Genomic DNA, 18,976 nt, shown 5'->3' with positions numbered 1-18,976 from the left:
AGAAATAAACTTTAAAAGAAAGAAAAGAAATGATGAGGGCTCAGGGGGAGAATTCTAAGTGGCTGTGACGATCCCGTGTTCAGACTGAAGTCAAACCCGAGGGAAGAGACAGGGGTGGGGAATTTAAACAAGGAGGAAACTCATAAAGCAACTGATAAAGAGAACATGAAGTAGGAGGAAACCTGGCGATGCCTGAGCCTCGGACTCCCCGCTGGGCACGAAGCCTGCTCCTGGTGGTGTGGGGCAATTCCTGAGATGCACAGAAGGGGGCGCCATTTCCGTATTATTCTTCCTGCTCCTACTCTCCGAGCCCCCACATTGAAGCTCCTGGTGCTAGGATGTATTACTTATACTTCATTTTACAGTTTTAAAAAAATGTTTAATGTTTATGTATTTTTGAGAGAGAGAGAGAAAGAGAGCAGGGGAGGGGAGGGGCAGAGAGAGAGGGAGACACGGAATCTGAAGCAGGCTCCAGACTCCGAGCTGTCAGCACAGAGCCCCACGCGGGACTCAAACTCCCAATCCGTGAGCTCATGACCTGAGCCGAAGTCTGGTGCTTAACCGACTGAGCCACCAGGCGCCCCATTTTATAGTTTTTTAAATAAATATGTACTTTTTAAAATTCTTTTTAATTTTTAAGTTATCTCCACCCTCAACGAACACGTGACCTCAAGATCAAGAGTCTCACGTTTTACCAACTGAGCCGGCCAGGGGCCCCTCATTTTACAGTTTTGAAAGCATATTTTCATTTTATCCTTATGACAACTAGGTGATACCTGGGGGCAGGTCCTATCATCCCCATTTTACAGACGGAAAACAGAGAGGCAGCCAGTTTAAGTGATTTACTCAATGTCAGACAAGCAGTCAGCAGAACTTTTTTTTTTTTTTCTTGACTCCTGACCCAGTGCTCTCTCCGCTCTGCTGTCTAGACTAAAGCAGGGTTATCAGGTACACCTGAGGGACGGACAAAGACCCAAACACTCACAGATAAAGGGAAAGAAGGTCTGCTGGCTCCTGTGGGTCCTTTCCACACAGCGAATGGCCTTGCAGACGCTGCTGCTCTTAGGACGTTTGGAGGTCAAGTTGGGCCCACTTCTGTGTTTCAAGCCTATAATTAAACTTAGCTTTCTGTTGGGTCACTCTGTGGTCAGGGCCATGAGTTGAGCTTGGCCAAGGGGAAGGAAGGGTGTAAGCAGAAGTGGGTTGCCCACCTGCCACTTTTCCGGCTCAGTACCTCTCTTCTGGTGGACGTGAAGGCACCCGAAGTAACCTCTCAGTGACTGCAAGTTGGGAAACCTCTATAACGATTGCTTTTTAAAAAAAAAACAACAAACGTTTTCTAGTGTTTATTTTTAAGAGACAGAGAGAGAGAGGGAGACACATAAGCCGAAGCAGGCTCCAGGCTCGGAGCTGTCAGCACAGAGCCTGACACGGGGCTCGAACTCACAGGACTGCGACATCATGACCTGAACTGACATCCGACGCTTAACCGACTGAACCACCCAGGCGCCCCGGTGATTGCTTTTAACAAAGGCTGAGAAGGCCTGGCGTATTGTCAGAAACCTAAAGTACCTGGGCACCTTGCGCTGTGTCCTTTGAGCAGCCTAGTGTCGAGACATCATAGTCTCTGAGTAAGTGTTAAAAAATTGGCCAGAAAGTGTTTTCCTGTATCAGTGGATTAATTAGCAGTTGCTGCAATAATGCTCTGTAACGACAGCATTCGTATCTCATTTATTTTGTTGCTCACAAGCCTGTGGGTTGGGTGCCCTCCCCTCCCCCAACAGAGGCTGCGCGTCCAGCCCGGGGTCTGCTCTCTGGTGTTCATCATTCCAGAACCGGTGGCCAACAAGGTCGTGGCTGGTGAATTGCACACGCATAAAAGAGCAAGCCAGATCTCCCCGGCATATTTAGAGCCTCTGCTTGTGTCACAGTGTCACTAACACTGCACGGGTCAGAGCGAGTCACGGATGCCGAACCGGAGAAGGAACGTACTCTGTGCTAGCAGGAGGTGCCGCAAAGTCGTTTAGCCAAGGACACGGATGTTTGATTCTAAAACAGAGACCGAAGCATTGGGAGCAATGACCCAATGTACCACAACCAGTTAGGAATCTGGCCATAAATAATAGCTAACATCGACTGAGTCTTAAACGTGTGAGGCACTTTTGTTAAGCACCTTGTACGTGTCAATTCATTTAATTATCACAACAACCCTAAGAGGTAGATACTATTAGGGTCTGTATCTTATAGAGGAAACACAGCCAAGGCACGGTGGGGTTAAGGAAGAATTCAGATCACACGGCAAGGGGTAGAGCAGGGCAGTGACAATTACACCAGAAAGGAACGCTGTTCACGGCCTCTCTCCCTGTCGTGCCTCTTCTAGTCTTCTCCGGCCCTCCCCAACCCCGTCCCTCTCTCTGTGTGTGCTTTGTCTTTGGAAATGACGCCATCTGGCCTCCCAGTCCAGAACCCTTAGCGTCATCCTTGGGCCCTCTCAGCTCCTCCCGTGTCTGCTCCCTCCTCTCGGCCCTGGGCTACCGTCTCCTCAGAGACCTACCTACCACTTCTTCCCCAAGGCATCCCTCTCTTTAGTCCTGCACCCTCAAGGCATTGCTGCCAGAGGTATTTGCCTATAATGCAGATCTGATCCCGTCATTCTCCTGCTTAGAAAGTTTCCACATTCCCCAGAGCTTTTAGGATAAAGTTAGCTTTCCGTATTCCAGGTCCTTCCTTTCTGACCTTCCCCCACACTTTTCTCCAGCATCCCACACAACCTGTGTGCACTTTTCGTGCCCTCTTGCCTTTGTGGATGGTGCTACACCCTCCGTCTGGATCCTCTGCTCCCCTCTCCGTCTTGTCAACTTCTATTTGTCTGGAGGCCTACCTTCCGGGAAGCCTTCTCCACTCTATTCTCCAGTCTGGTTAGATATCCCTTCTCTGTGTCCCCAGCAGACTCTGTCTACACGTTGTGGCATTTGCCAGATTACATCGCTATCTGCTTCTCTAGCATTACTTTTGCTCAACATGTGATTTGTGGACTCCCTGTTTCAGAATCACCTGGGAAGCTTGTTTAAAACGTAGGCTCCTGGGGTCTAGCTTAGACCCACCAATTCAGAATTGTTGCAGGGCAAAGCCTAAGGGTCTTCATTTATTTATTTTTTTTTAATTTAACATTTACTCATTTTTTTTTTTTTTTTTGAGAGACAGAGAGCACAAGCAGGGGAGGGGCAGAGAGAGGGGGAGACACAGAATCCGAAGCAGGCTCCACGCTCTGAGCTGTCAGCACAGAGCCTGACGCGGGGCTGGAACTCACTGACCGCGAGATCATGACTCGAGCCGAAGTCGGACGCACAACCGACTGAGCCGCCCAGGCACCCCCTAAGGGTCTTTATTTAAAAAATTCCCCAAGATGCCTGGGCGGCTCAGTCGGTTAAGCGTCTGACTTTGGCTCAGGTCATGATCTCATGAGTTCGTGAGTTCAAGCCCCACGTCGGGCTCTGTGCTGACAGCTTGGAGCCTGCTTCGGATTCTGTGCCTCCCTCTCTCTCTGCCCCTCTCCTGCTTGCACTCTGTCTCTCTCTCAAAGATAAGTAAACGTTAAAAACTTTTTAAAAATAAATAAAAAATTCCCCAAGATGATTTTTCACCTGTGCCAAGTGTAACCACCACACTAGACAGGCGAGTGCCATGCTTTCTTGTACCTCTATCATCTAGCATTGTGCGTGGCTCAAAGTAAGCACCCAGTGAATGTGTTCTGAATGAATGAGTGAAATGAGCTGTTCAGGTTTGGAGGCAACCCGAGGTGGAAGCTGAATTCTCAGCTGCTGCGATTCCAGACGCCAGCAGATGGCACTGTGTCTACATAAATGCTTTCGCATTGCGTTGGGGGAGGAAGCCGGGAAGTTCTGTTTTACTGGAAATCGAGCCTCAAATGCTGCGTAATTGAATTTATTATTATTATTTCCTGCTCACTTTGCCTACTATTGTCCCACTTGCATGAATAAATTGATTTCTGGAGGGATGAAGACTTGGACAAGGAAAGGGGAAAGAGGCTGGTCACACAGGAGATCTGAGTGGGCAATGAAGATGGGAAGGATATACGTAATTACCCTCATTTCCAGACTCCGTGATGGAAAGCCGCTCCTAGCGAGAGCACTGAGTGTTGTGAAATTACCCAGAGCGTTCAAAAGAATATGCCATTTCAGCGAGAGGGTGGAGCCATCCTGTAATTTCTGTTAGTCATCTGCTGTTTTCTTTATGGACTGTCAGATGCCTGTATGATTACCCTTTTAAAATCATTTCCCTCACAGTCCGAAGTCTGAAAGCCTGAGTCTTCCTCCTGGGCTGAGTACTTTACTCTCCTAAAGGCCAGGGGCCCCATAGACCTTTCCTCCCCCTTCCAGCCTCCCTCTCACCCCCCAGGGGCATCCATGTGCAAAAAACTGATAGAGCTGGCATGGGGCTCGGGGAGGCTATCGGGCAAGGCCAGAGATAGGGGCTGAGCTGTTTTCCTCCGAAGGGAACGAGGGGTGGGGTTCGCTGCCTTCCCAGCTCTTGGCAGAGAGGAGAGAGTGCACACAGGAGCATAGTCTCGATCTTATTGGGAAGGCACAGTTTAAAGGCATCACACAAATTAAGGACAATGAGTAGAAATAACTACCAAGTTCTGAATGATCCAGTATAAACTAGACGGAAGTGCTTCAAAGGAATGAGAGAAAATACATTTCTCCTTTTCCTTTTTTTTTTTTTTTGGAATTTTTTATTTTATTTTATTTTATTTTTTAATTTACATCCAAGTTAGTTAGCATATGGTGCAACAACGATTTCAGGAGTAGACTCCTTTTTTTTTTTTTTAAATTTTTTTTTTCAACGTTTTTATTTATTTTTGGGACAGAGAGAGACAGAGCATGAACGGGGGAGGGGCAGAGAGAGAGGGAGACACAGAATCGGAAACAGGCTCCAGGCTCCGAGCCATCAGCCCAGAGCCCGACGCGGGGCTCGAACTCACGGACCGCGAGATCGTGACCTGGCTGAAGTCGGACGCTTAACCGACTGCGCCACCCAGGCGCCCCAGGAGTAGACTCCTTAATGCCCCTTATCATTTAGACCACCCCCCCACACACAACCCCGCAGCAACCCTCTGTTTCTTCTCTGTATTTAAGAATCTCTTATATGTTTTGTCTCCCTCCCTGTTTTTATATTATTTTTCTTCCCTTCCCTTATGTTCATCTGTTATCCTAAAGTCCTTGTATGAATGAAGTCATACGATATTTGTCTTTCTCTGACTGACTAATTTCGCTTAACATAATACCCTCTAATTCCATCCACATAGTTGCAAATGGCAAGATTTCATTCTTTTTGATTGCCGCATACTACTCTATTGTATATATATATATATCACATCTTCTTTATCCATTCATCCATCAATGGACATTTGGGCTCTTTCCATACTTTGGCTATTGTTGATAGTGCTGCTATAAACATGGGGGTGCATGTGTCCTTTCAAAACAGCATACCTGTATCCCTTGGATAAATACCTAGTAGTGCAATTGCTGAGTTGTAGGGTAGTTCTATTTTTAATTTTTTGAGGAACCTCCATATTGTTTTCCAGAGAGGCTGCACCAGCTTGCATTCCCACCAACAATGCAAAAGAGATCCTCTCTCTCCGCATCCTCACCAACATCTGTTGTTGCCTGAGTTGTTAATGTTAACCATTCTGACAGGGGTGAGGGGTATCTCATTGTGGTTTTGATTTGTATTTCCCTGATGATGAGTGATGTTGAGCATTTTTTCATGTGTCAGTTGGCCATCTAAATGTCTTCTTTGGAGAAGTGTCTATTCATGTCTTTTGCCCATTTCTTCACTGGATTATTTGTTTTTGGGTGTTGAGTTTGAGAAGCTGTTTATAGATTTTGGATACTAACCCTTTATCTGATATGTCGTTTGCAAATATCTTCTCCCATTCTGTCGATTGCCTTTTAGTTTTGCTGATTGTTTCCTTCACTGGGCAGAAGCTTTTTATTTTGATGAGGTCCCAATAGTTCATTTTTGCTTTTGTTTCCCTTGCCTCCGGAGACATGGTGAGTAAGAAGTTGCTGCGGCCAAGGTCAAAGAGGTTGTTGCCTGCTTTCTCCTCAAGGATTTTGATGGCTTCCTGTCTTACATTTAAGTCTTTCATCCGTTTTGAGTTTATTTTTGTGTATGGTGTAAGAAAGTGGTCCAGGTTCCTTCTACATGTCGCTGTCCAGTTTTCCCAGCACCACTTGCTGAAGAGACTGTCTTTATTTTATTGGATAATCTTTACTGTTTTGTCGAAGATTAGTTGGCCATATGTGTGTGGGTCTGTTTCTGGGTTCTCTATTCTGTTCCATTGATCTGAGTGTCTGTTTTTGTGCCAGTACCATACTGTCTTGATGATTACAGCTTTGTAATACAGCTTGAAGTCCAGGATTGTGATGCCTCCTGCTTTGGTTTTCTTTTTCAAAATTGCTTTCGCTATTCAGGGTGTTTTCTGGTTCCATATAAATTTTAGGACTGTTCTAGCTCTGTGAAGAATGCTGGTGTTATTTTGATAAGGATTGCATTGAATATGTAGATTGCTTTGGGTAGTATTGACATTTTACCAATATTTGTTCTTCCTATCCAGGAGCATGTAATATTTTTCCTTTATTTTTTTATTTTTTTATTTCTTGAATAGTCAAGTTCAAAGTTCAAACGTCATAAAGCGGGAGGTCAGTCAAGGTTAGGACTTCATGGCCTCGTCCTGGTCACGTGGTCAGGAGGCATGGGCATCCTTCTGGGTCACCCATATGGATTTGATAGTCCTCACGATGAGGGGTCTGCCCACATTTGCATCTAGATGGAGTCAGTGGCCAGGAGGCTTGGGAGCACCAAGCAGGAGTACGTGGGTGGCAAATGTTCCTGTCTTCGAGACAAAGCCTGGGCAGAAGGACTGCTCTGGGCAAGAGGGAGCTGTGCCCTGAAAACAGATGTCTGCCCCACCTGCAGGCAGCACCTGTGGTCTCCAGGTAGACCGAGCGCTGGGCCTCGGAGAACACAGTGTGCACGTTCTGGGAAGCTGAAATGATAAGGCCGGAAGCCCTAGCAGGCATATCTCTCTCCGGGAAGTTAAGGGCCTCACCCTGGTGGCCGAGGTCAGAGTAGCCAGCTAGGAGCAGGTTCCACAGGCCACACAGTACATGTTACTGCCCGGGGACACAGATCTGGTTCAGCTTGTCCAGGGAGGGCTGCTTGGAAGCGGGCAGGGAGCCGTCAGCCAGAGGCCCTACACCCAGGGGACAGGCCCTGCCTCACCGTGCCAGGGCTCAGTGTCAGGATGGTCGTGACCAGTGGAAGGCCGATTCTGCCTCTCTCTGCTTGTAGCAGGTAGCGTGCACCCTCCAGATCAGAGAGAAGCAGATCAAGGTTCTGCTGATTGACAGGAACTTGGGGGCGGGTAATACTTCCTCTTAGAAGGGATCCCAGTCTTGGAAGGATGGGAGGGAGGAGTTCCCCTTCTTTCTATTCTGCAGAGAGTCTAAAGAAGGTGCCATAAGGGGGCGCCTGGGTGGCTGTCGGTTTAGCATCCAACTCTTGATCTCATGGTGGTGAGGTCGAGCCCCACATTGGGCCCTGCGCTGAGCACAGAGCCTTTTGGGATTTTCTCTTTCAATCTCTCTCTCTCTGCCCCTCCCCCACATGCATGTGTTCTCTGCCACTCTCTTAAAAAGAAAGGGGGTACAGGGAGCCGGGGTGGCCCAGTCAGTTGAGCGTCTGACTCTTGATTTTGGCTCAGGTCATGAGCTCACATTTTGTGAGTTTGAGCCCTGCATCGGGCTCTGCACTGACAGTGTGCAGCCTGCTTGGGATTCTCTCTCTCCTTCTCTCTCTCTCTCTCTCTCTCTCTCTCTCTGCCCCTCCCCCCCAAAATAAATAAAAATAATTTAAAAAGAAAGAGGGTGCCCCTGCCAGATGGGGGGTTTCAGAAGAAAACCCCTTCTCTCTGCTCCTCCTGCTTACAGCAGGGATGGATTAGGAGCAGGCACTGCTGGGGAAGAGGTGTGGCCAGGTTCTTTCTCCCCTGCAGGCCAGAGAAGATAACTCAACAGGCCAAAGTCAAAGCCATTCTGGTCTGGATCCCCAGCTAGGAGGAGGATTGTTCAGCCACTGGTTGTCCAAAGGATTGGGTTCTCCCTGGGAGAACTGGGTTTAAAGGGAGGGTCTCGGGAGCCTGCTCCCTCGTGCATGTTTCTGTAGCGCTTCTGGGGCTGGTTTCTCTTCCTTCTTAGATGATTGGTTTAGATCCAGTATGGAACTGTTGCTTTCAGTTCCCAGATCTGCTTTGGCCTCATATTCCTCATCTCAGAACTGTCACTACCACGTACCCAATTGTTTAAACCAGAAAACTGGGGGCATCTGGGTGGCTCAGTTGATCGAGTATCTGACTCTGGATTTCGGCTCAGGTCATGATCTCACGGTTTGTGGGATCGAGCCCTGTGTCAGGCTCTGCACTGACAGTGTGGAGCCAGCTTGGGATTCTCTCTACCTCTCTCTCGCTCTGCCCTGCTCTTTCTCTCAAAATAAATATTAAAAACATTATTAATATTAAAACAATTAATATTATATTAATATTAAATTAATATATCACTATAAATTAATATTAATATTTAAAAATATTTTTAAAATATTAAAAACAAATAAGCCAGAAAGCTGGACGTGACCTTTGACTCAGCCCTTCCCCTACCCCTTTGTGTCATCTCTCTTCACTGCCACCACCTTAATCCAAACCATCATCATCAGCTGCCCAATGGCAGCGGCATCTTTATCGATCTCCCCGCTTCCTCTCTCACCACCCACCCCCTGCCAATCTACACATCGCCTAGCCACCAGTGACCGCTCATCCCCCGTGGTTCTCGGGCCCAGCACCCTGGTCGTTTCCTTCAGGCACTTGGCACAAGTTACACAGTTATTTTGTTGTTCATTTTGTTGTCTGTCCCCTCGACTAGACTGTGGCACCATGGGGCAGGGAAGCTTGTCTGTTCAGTGCGTCATTGTATCCTTCCTGCCAACACAGTGCTTTGCACAGAGTAGATAATAGCTATTAGATGGATGTCATGAGGCCAAAGAATTTAGATTTGCAAGGAGGAGTTTCACACATTTTAGAAAAAGGACTGATAAAACGTAAATACGTGTTAGAGCTTCAGAGGGAATGATGGAGGCAGCTGGATGGACATTAATGCATCCTCCTTACTCACAGCTTCCCAGTTGATGGGGCCTACGGTAATGTCGCAAAATACAAGAGGAAGGGATGGAATCCTAGAGAGAGTTTAAAGGAGCAATTAGTATCTTCCCGCGTAAGTTGGGAAGGAGAGAGGCATTGATGTTGTAGGTCTCGTGAGCCAGAAAAGCAGTGCTACTTCATTTCTTTGAAAAAATAATAGCATCACTTGGGAAAACCTCAGATTTGAGTGGAAAATGAGCTCAGTTTTTAGCCATGTTGAGTTTGAAATGACTAAATATTTCCCGGGGGGCCACTGAGAACAGCTAAACTTCTTTGACAATTTGGTCGTCCATGAAATAGTCATAAGTTTTATTACTCCAAAAAAAAAGAGAGTGAAAGCCTCAAAATTCTAAACCCGGTTACATGTTAAGGATACACCCAGATCGTTTGGAACTACAATTTGTTGCATCAAACCATGACCATTAATAGCCATGCCGTTATCTATTGAATATGCAATGATTTTATTGTATGAGTACCTGTCATAACTAATTAATTGCAACTCATGTATATTTTTCCGTGTTTTTCAAATTTTTTATGACAGCATGTGGTATTTTTTTTTAGCTTCTATTTTTATAAATCGGGGAAAAAATGGGATACTTTTTAAAACAAAAATAGAAAAACTCACTGTGTCAATTTCTGAATGAATAGCTTTGGGGTAAGCACTTGCCTTTACACACCAAACATATGTAAGCACAGAAGTTACTAAATGTTCCCAGAAATCACTGGAAATTTCCCTCCAAGAAGTACACACATGTTGATGTTTCTTGGAATTCTCTGCAGCTGGTTTCCCTTCTCTGGTTTCAGACTGCTTAGTCTCAAAAATCACTGGGCTGGAATTATACAGTAACCCTATTGTTCCAATAATTCTCCCTGATGGCAAAATTCAGGGATTTGTCCCCTTTTGGCTATTAGAGTCCCAGACCTAACTATTAGCTATTCTTCTCGATGTGGTTTTGATCTCTTAGAGGATTTTCACATCAAAAGTGTCATTCAGGGTTTTGTTTTACTGTGGTAAGCTTCCATTTGAGCCGCAAGCAGCGTGGGGGAAAAAGCAGAGGTGGGTGGGGCGGGAAGGGTAGGGAGAGAGGAGTGGAGAATATTCCATGCTGAATTCATAGTCCTCTTGGTTGTTAGACTGAAGAATGGCCCAGAGGTAGGTGACTGGGAAAGAGTCGTCTGGAAATAATGACACTGAGGATTAATGCAAAAACCTGGGAATATTTCACAACGAGAAGAAGGTAGTACATTGGGACTTTGTAGCAAGAGGGATTAAATGTAATCATAGAAGTAATGCATCACAGTAAGAGGAAGAATGATATCGACCGATATTTAAGGAACTTTTAAGTAATTAAAGTTGTCAAGAAATGGAGCACACTGCTTCATGTGACATAAGCTGTATGCCCATGGAAATTTCCAAGAAGATTCTGGAAGACCGTCCTCCGGGAATGGTACAGGAAGGCTGTGTGTTGGACAGAGCATTGGACTTTATTTCTCACTCAGGCTGCATGTCGGTGGTGGATTGACTACTGAATCCTATTTGTCCTCACTCTAAAACCCAGGCTAATGGAGCACCTACTAACTGGAAAAATGCCGGTCACCGTGGAAAAGGGAAAGAGGAGCTTCAGTTTGAAAGTGACACCTGTAATGATTTCTACTCACATTTCACTGGCCAGAGCAAAATGCTTGATCACACCTAAAATCAGGTGGGCAGTGAAATGCACGTGCCTTATGTTAGTCGGCAAACAGAAACGGTTTATAATGTAAATGGCATATAGCTTACAGGTTTTAAAAACTCAGATGTGAATAGGATTTTTGAAATCTTTCCTTGGGCTTGACAACAGCTTGTTCTTTGTGTTCTTAAATAGTTTCACCGTTATTTCAGTTAGGACCCTCTCAGTGGTTATGTCTAGGAAAAGGCAAACTTCTGAAGCAGAAACTAACAGGAATCCATGTATAAGGGACAGGGTTAGTTTTCCGATGCAGAGCTGTGCAATGATACTGCTAGGATTATTGCTCTTAGACTCTTTTTCATGTTTTGTGAGAAAAAGCAATTAATTATGTTGGAGATGTGGGAAAGCAAGGTTTTTTTTTTTGCCACGGGATCAGAAAGATACAAATGTGAGAACAATGCAGTTAACTTAATTTCACTTGAACCCTGATTTTGAATTGGAAGTACCAGTATGAACTCAGTATATCTTATCTTAAAAAAGAAAAAAAGTATTTTCTAGTTCTGTCTACTGAGAAAGGCTAGAAATAAAAACAGAATAGGTAAGAGTGCCCAGGTTATGGCCTCTAATAACCACTTCCCTCTAAAAGAAATCAAGCTTCTTGGAAAAATGGCTGATTCCAGATTAGGCACAGGAAATATACGGGTTGAGCCGGGAACATCGTGTCATCCAAAAAGAAAGAAATTTATTTTTTTTAATCAAAAAAATTTTTTTAACATTTATTTATTTTTGAGAGACAGAGCATGAGCGAGGGAGGGGCAGACAGAGAGGGAGACACAGAATCCGAAGCAGGCTCCAGGCTCCAAGCTGTCAGCACAGAGCCCAACGCAGGGCACGAACCCACGAACTGTGAGACCATGACCTGAGCCGAAGTCGGACGCTTAACCGACTAGCCACTCAGGCTCCCCGAAAGCAAGAAATTTATGAAGGGAATACTTGAGCCGTGCAAAAAGGCTCAGCGACCAAGTTGAATGGTCTCTTCCTGGAGAGAGGGGATACCTTGAACAGTTTTAAGAATACAAAGTGAGGTGGATTGAAACACATCGAATGTGCTTGAATTCATGAGCTCATATCCTTGCAAATCCCCAATGGACACTTTTGCAGAACTTGTTATTCTGAAAACTGGAACAGAGATCTTCTCTTTCCTCTATGACTGCACCTCGGGTAACCAAATAGTCGATAACAGAAAGCTTCTCTTTATGGAAGTTTTCCAGTTAATGAAGAAGAAATCATCGAATAAGAACATGATTGTTTTGCTGCCCCTAATGAATGAATGGCAGTAGGCAATGATTATCAGTAGCGGCCAGCATGCAAGAAACAGACTTCTAGACATTTATGCCTCATGACAGAAGTGCACATCCTACGTATGAAGTATACCTCCTGCAAAACAAACGAGAAACGGAAACTGAATCTTGGGAATTCTCTAGGTCAGTGACTCTCAATGCTGCCTTCTAGGAAACATTTGGCATTGTCTGGAGATATTTTTGGTTGTCACAATTGGGAGAGAGTGTGCTACTAACATCTGATGGTTAGAGGCTCGGGGTGCTGCTTAACCTTCTGTATGGGACAATCACCGCCCCCCCCCCCCCCCCCCCCCAATGAAGAATCATTTGGCCCAAAATGTCAATAGTGCCCAGCTTGAGAAATCTGCTTTAGATCAAATAATCAATTAATATATATACAGTGACAGAAGAGCATGTTAAGTGACGTCTTAGGGATGCAATCAACAAAATCAGATATGGGAAACTCTATAAGAGAATCACAGTACCATAAAACCTCAGATTGCGAGTAACTTGTTCTGTGAGTGTTCCACAAGACCAGCAAACATTTCTTCTTTTTAAAAAAAAATGTTTAATGTTTATTTATTTTTGAGGAGGGGAGGGGTAGAGAGAGGAGGAGACACAGAATCTGAAGCAGGCTTCAGGCTCTGAGCTGTCAGCACAGAGCCCAAGGCAGGGCTCGAACCCATGAAACCGTGAGATCACGACCTGAGCTGAAGTCAGACACTTAACTGAATGAGCCACCCAGGCGCCCCTTGACTAGCAAACATTTCTAATGAACTTTAACTTGATCAACGAATGATGTCTTGCAATATGAGTCATACGTGACGCCCAATGTCACATGATCACAACTGAGCCAATGGTTCTTGAAATTTGCCTTGATATACAAGTGCTTTGGATTACAAGCATGTTTCTGGAATGAATTATGCTCGCAAGCCAAGGTTTTATTATAGTTTCTTTAGCAAATAAAAGGGTATTTATCTTTTAGAGATACATATGGAGATATTTACAGATGAAACATTATGATGTCTGGGATTTCCTTCAAAATAATTTTCAATGGATATGGGTAACTGGATGTGGGTCTAGATGAAATAAGATTGGCCATAAGTTAGTAGTTGTTGAACTGGATAGAAAAGTATATGAGGGTCACTCTCTGGTATATTAGGATTGTACACAATAAAAAGTTAAAAGATTTTAATGATTTATTATATAAAGTGATGGTGATAACAAATGGTAGTTTTTTAAAAAGTGTTATTTACTTTAAAATTAAAGGTAGCATCATTTTTAAAAATGTTTTATTTATTTAAGTAATCTCTATACCTAATGTAGAGCTCAAACTCACAACCCTGAGATCAAGAGTCTCATGTTCTTCCGACTGAGCCAGCCAGGAGCCCCAAGGGTAGCATCTTTTTTTAATCGGTGTATTCGTTATCTATTGCTGCATAACAAATTGTTCCAAAGCTTAGCAGCTTCAAACAGTATTATCTCATCGGTTTCTGAGTTAACAGGAATCTGAGAGCCTCTTAGCCAGATGGTTCTGTCTCAGCATCTTTTACAATCAAGAGAGTGGCTGGGGCTGCAGTCACCTGGATGGTCCCCTTTCAAGATGGCTCCCTCACATGGCTGTTGTGTGATGGCCTCAGTGCCCTGTTACATGGCCTCTCTGTAGTGCTGCGGAGTGTCCTAATGACATGGCAGCTAGATTCTCTCACAGCAAGCAATCCAAGAAAAAGAATAAGCAAGAGGCTGCAGTGCCTCTTGTGACCTAGTCTTAGAAGTCACACTGTCACTTCTGCCATATTTTATTCATTAGAAGTGAGTCAGTAAGCCCAACCCATACTCAAGGGAAGGGAAACTCGGATCCACCCATCGAAGGCAGTTATGAAAAATTGGTGGACACATTCTAAACCACCACAATTGACCTCTCTCTCTCTCTCTCTCTCTCTCTCTCTCTCTCAATGGTCTATAAGATCCTAAAGTGACAGAAACACTAGTCTCTAATAAACCTATGCTAACATAAAAAAGATATATCAACTGCAATATATTGAGGGATTACACCTACATTTTACGAGGTTAAGATACCTCATTACTTGTTATTAAAAGGGTCGATCTAAATGGAACCCTAATAGTATACAACATCAAATATTATTAAATTTTTTTAATGTTTGATTTATTTTTGTGAGAGAGAGAGAGAGAGAGAGAGAATGAGCAGGGGAGAGGCAGAGGGAGAGGGGGAGACACAGAATCTGAAGCAGGCTCCAGGCTCTGAGCTGTCAGCACAGAGCCTGATGTGGGGCTTGAACCCACAAAGCATGGGATCATGACCTGGGCCCAAGTCAGACGCCTAACCAACTGAGCCATCCAGGTGCCTCATCTAACATTAAATTATTTTTAAAGGTGGAATGATATATTGAAACAATTTGAAAGAAACAAAGAAGGATGAAGATTTTCAGTTAAAGCGTGCCTGGATGGCTCAGTTGGTTAAGTGTCTGACTCTTGGTTTCAGGTTAGGTCATGATCTCACAGTTTTTGTGAGTTCGAGCCCCTCATTAGGCTCTGTGCTGACAATGCAGAGCCTGCTTGGATTCTCTCTCTCCCACTCTCTCTGCACCGTCCTCTCCCCGCTTGCACTGTCTCCGTCTCTCTCAAAATAAATAAATTAATTAAAAAAAAAAGATTTTCAGTTAAGCAAGTACTGAAGTGTAGGATAAATTCTGAAGGGTAAGTTCGTTCGTGCTCTCTCAAATTTCTCTCTGGAATTAAAGGAGAGCGAATGTACAGGGTCGTTCCAAGCACATGAACAAAAACCAACTCTTAGCTTCTCATCATCCAAATATCCCCAGGCTCATCATAATCAGAAACATTCACAGCGGGCTGGATGTAATCCATTGTCTCCTTCATAGGCAACCGTATCTTGTGCAAACTGCATGATGTGAGCTACACAAAGACCCTGCTTCCTCTCCGCCTCTCAGGCATTCACCCTCATCCTGTAAAGGCTCTCAGATGTGCCGTAGCCTCCCTTTTGTAGGTCTTTTCCCTCCATCAAGTTAGAGAATCCCATAAAGGGTAGCTCCTGGACCCCATGCAGCATAATCGCCTGAGGTGTGCATCTGGAGACACATTTCTAGAGCCAGCCCCACACCCACCAAATCAGAAAATCTTCGATTGTGGCCCGGACACATGCATCTTTAATAATATCCCCCAGGGAAGCTCAAGAACCACTGAACTGGGCTGTGAACATCCTGAGAACAGGGGCTGAGTCTTACTCACCTGTGCATTCTTAGTCTCTCCCCTCTACCCTTGTACCTTCCCCAGGCATAGGCAACCCTAGGACCCTGCCAGGCGTTAGACAAATGTGTGTGGGATTGAACTGATTTGGAAAAAGTTCCATATAGTATAAAGTTCTGACTGCGCTAATTCACGAAGAGATTCTATGTTGATGAGACCCTTTGACCGATAGGTTTGGTGAGGCGATCATGTACTGTTTTTGCCGGCCTGGCATCTGTCATCTCTTGCGATAATAGCACTTCGGTTTCCCTTACGGGAGCCAGGCTCCGTCTCTCAGGCTCCATTCCTGTAGTCCGAGAGGCACCGACAAGACTTTCTCTACAAAGGAGGTGAGCCTGTGTCCCAGCTTTGGCCAATCAGAACATATATTCCTCCAGACTACTGTGATTGGTTCAGACACGGGTGTGTGACTCAGTGAGAGCTCTGCTCCAGATTTGCTGGTGCCATTAGGAGAGACGTGGCTTCCTTGCACTGGGTTTGCTAAGCTGGTGTAACAGAAGTCTAGACTTTCTAATGACCATCTTTGCCTCCGCCTAATCTACTTTTGGTCTCTACAGATTTGCCTGTTTGGACACTTCATATAAATGGAACCACACAACAGGTGGATTTTTCTTTTTTTAATAGATGGCTTCTTTCACTTAGTATGATGTTTTCAAGGCTCATCTATGGTGTAGCACATATAGTGCTTCGTTCCTTTTTATTACCAACTAATATTGCAGTGTATGGATATACTCTATTTTGTTTGTCCATTTATCAGTCAGGGGACATTTGGGTGCCTTTGACTTTTCATGGACCAGTAAATTCCTTTCTGTGGTGAAGTATTTCTATAACAGTGAAAAAGCTTGTAATGCAGACAGTTCTGAATCAAATATTGGAACGTGTGATTTCATGAGTGACGAGTATGATTTGGACAGAGACAGTGAATAAAATATGAGAATTTAAGACAGGGGCGCCTGGATGGCTCAGTTGGTTAAGCACCCAACATCAGCTCAGGTCTTGATCTCACAGTTTATGAATTTGAACCCTGCATCAGGCTGTGTGCTGTCAGCTCAGAGTCCACTTCGGATGCTCTGTCTCCCTTTCTCTCTGCCTCTCCCCTGCTCACGCGCGCTCTCTCTCTCCCTCTCTCAAAAGTAAGTAAACATTAAAAAAAAAGAAGTTAATAAAAAAAAAAGAAGTTAATAAAAAAAAAAAAAGAAGTTAAGAAGGTCCTAGAGGGGCGCCTGGGTGGCGCAGTCGGTTAAGCGTCCGACTTCAGCTCAGGTCACGATCTCGCGGTCCGTGAGTTCGAGCCCCGCGTCGGGCTCTGGGCTGATGGCTCAGAGCCTGGAGCCTGTTTCGGACTCTGTGTCTCCCTCTCTCTCTGCCCCTCCCCCGTTCTGCCTCTCTCTGTCTCAAAAATAAATAAACGTTAAAAAAAATTTTTTTTTAAATAAAAAAAAAAAAAAAGAGAGTCCTAGAAAGTCAGGGATGTATTGTTTATGTGACAATGTTACATTTGTGTATTAGGTGTAAATTCACACTTAAAGTTTCATAATTATAAATCACAATGTTTCCTGATTATGATGTAGCTTCAAGACTGGCAACTGGAGCCTTGAGAATTCTGCTCTGAGTGTTGATCACCTTCTGATCATCCACTTCTCTGTCACTTTCACTGTCAATGAAGGTGGTTTGAGGTTGTCTGCAAAATAAGACTCAAGTTTCTCTCTTCGCCCCCGTCCCAAAGGCTCTAAAAACAAGCACACAAACATTTTCGAATTGTATCAGTGTTTTTGCTGCTAATAGTCATGGGAAGACAGATGTTCAATATCACAATCAATGAGTCTCCAAGAATCATTAAAAAAAGAATCTTCAAAAGCACTACTTATGGTTATTCCTGGTCATCGTCTAAATGTTAGTGGGACTCAGGCCAACGTCTTCTAGCTCAATATCCCAACCTTCTTAGATGCTCCTTTGGGACAGGGGGCTCTGCTCGTCCTAGAGGACCGGACTAATGACCTGCGAGCTTCTTGGAACTCTGAAAGTCTGTAATCTCTACCAGCTCCTCAGTTAACACCTTTCACAATATATTTAACTAATCAAGAGATGGAGAAGGAGAATAGACTCTGGGAGCCAGACAGACCTGGGTTTGAAACCCACTGTATTAATTTTCTGTAGCTGGGTAACAAACCACACACATAGTGGCTTGAACACATACTCATTATCTCACAGTTTCTGTGGGTCAGGAGTTCAAGCCTGGCTGGGTTCTGTGCTTCAGAGACACACGAGGTTGTAACCAAGGTGTCCATCAGGAAGGGGTTCTCACCCCCAGGGTCAACTTCTAAATAGTCACTTTAACAACTTGGATATGTAGATTTATGAACTTCATCAAATTTGGAAAGATTTACTCACAATTTTTTTTTCAAATATTCTTTCTGCCCCGTTCTCTTTCTTGTCTGCTTCTGCAACTCCCATTACGTGTGTGTTTGAAGGCATCCCGTACATCTTTTGTTTGTTTTTTAAGCTTCTCAAAGCATGGTTCTTAAGCCATCAACACCAACTTGGAAGTTGTTGGAAATGCAAATTCTTAGGCTTTGCCCCAGATATATTGAAGAGACTGTGGGAAAGAGGCCCAACAATTGTGTGTGTGTGTGTGTGTGTGTGTGTGTGAATTAAAGAATAGTTGACACACAATGTTACAGTAGTTTCAGGTGTATACCATAGTGATTTGACAAATCTATATGTTATACTATGCTTACCATATACTTGCAATATCATAGACCATATTCCCTACACTGTACCTTTCATTCCCATGACTTATTCATTCCATAACTGGAAGTCTGTACTTCTTATTCCCTTTCACCCATTTTGCCCATACCCCAACTTCATACCCTCTGGCTACCATTAGGTTGTTCTCTGTATCTATGAGTCTGCTTCTGTTGTGTTTGCTCCTTTGTTTTGTTTTTTAGATTCCCCATGTAAGTGAAATCATGTGGTATTTGTCTTTCTCTGACTAACTTGTTTCACTTAGCATAGGGTTCTTCATGAACCCGTAGGTTCATCCATGTTGTTGCAAATGTCAAGATCTCATCTTTTTTTTGGGGGGGGGGGAGAGGGTGGAAGAGAGAGGAAAAGGAAAAGAGATACAGAATCCCAAACAGGCTTTATGCTGATCATGGAGCCCAAAGTGAGGCTGGATCCCAGGACTCTGGGATCATGACCTGAGCCCAAATCAAGAGTCAGAAGCTCAACCAAAGGAGACACCCAGATGCCCCAAGGTCTCATTCTTTTTTATGGGTAACATTGCATTGTGTACATACACCATATCTTCTTTGTCCATTCATCTATTGATGGACACTTATGTTGCTTCCATATCTTGCCTATTGTAATAGCTGCAATAATAATAGACAATGCTACAGTAAACA

Source organism: Lynx canadensis, chromosome D4 (genome assembly GCF_007474595.2).
Source record: "Lynx canadensis isolate LIC74 chromosome D4, mLynCan4.pri.v2, whole genome shotgun sequence".
NCBI lineage: Eukaryota > Metazoa > Chordata > Mammalia > Carnivora > Felidae > Lynx > Lynx canadensis.
This window is presented reverse-complemented; position numbering follows the sequence as displayed.